This window comes from Etheostoma spectabile, chromosome 4 (assembly GCF_008692095.1).
Source record: "Etheostoma spectabile isolate EspeVRDwgs_2016 chromosome 4, UIUC_Espe_1.0, whole genome shotgun sequence".
Taxonomy (NCBI): Eukaryota; Metazoa; Chordata; class Actinopteri; order Perciformes; family Percidae; genus Etheostoma; species Etheostoma spectabile.
Genome location: NC_045736.1, coordinates 35,882,242 through 35,883,321, shown reverse-complemented (window position 1 = coordinate 35,883,321; position 1,080 = coordinate 35,882,242).

Genomic DNA, 1,080 nt, shown 5'->3' with positions numbered 1-1,080 from the left:
TGGGCCGATCTGGAATCTTGCTCCTTATGAGGTCATAAGGAACAAAGTTACCTCCTCTTTCTCTGCTTTGTCCGCCCAGAGAATTTGGCCCACCCAGAGAGAGACATCATGGCTTAACCCGAAGAGACTTCAGATACAGTATTAGGGGACCACGAAGGTTCTATATCAAAGAGACTTCAGATACAGTATAGGGGACCACTAAGGTCATATAAAAAGATACTTCAGATAAGTATTAGGGGACCACTAAGGTCTATATAAAAGAGATCACGATACAGTATAGGGGCACTAAGGTCTATATAAAAGAGATCAGATACAGTATTAGGGGACAATAAAGTCTATATAAAAGAGACTTCAGATACAGTATAGGGGCACTAAGGTATATATAAAAGAGAATTCAGATACAGTATAGGGGACCTAGGTCTATAAAGAGACTTCAGATACAGTATTAGGGGACCACAAGGTCTATATAAAGAGGACTTCAGATACAGTATTAGGGGACACTAAGGTCTATAAAAGAGACTTCAGATACGTATTAGGGGACCACTAATCTATATAAAAGAGTTACAGATACAGTATTCGGGGAGCATAGGTCTAGATAAAGAGACTTCAGATACAGTATTAGGGGACCACTAAGGTGTATATAAAAGCAACCAAAGAGTGCCATGTCATAGGACCTTTAATAATTAATGGAAGCTACTACTCTGGACTGCGGGAAGTTGAAAAATGTTCTCTGCTGCTAGACTGCAGTTAAAAACTTTTGCTGGCTATGGACTTGACTCCATTAAAATCTGCAGAATATGTGACTAAGCGTAAAACACCCACTAAGAATGTGCTTGATTGATCACATTGTCCATCTTTTACCTTTTGCAACTACCGAAGTAAGCAAAATATTCTCATCAACAGGTCTGTATGCTATTTTAGGATATTATGAAAACGGTTTGTATGATATATCTTACAAAACATGACGCTCTAGTTATACATATGGTTATATATATAGTTATACACTGTATAACTATATACATATATATAGCTGTACACTGTGAAACAGCGACCGGTCAACAATATGTGACGGCCCCGATA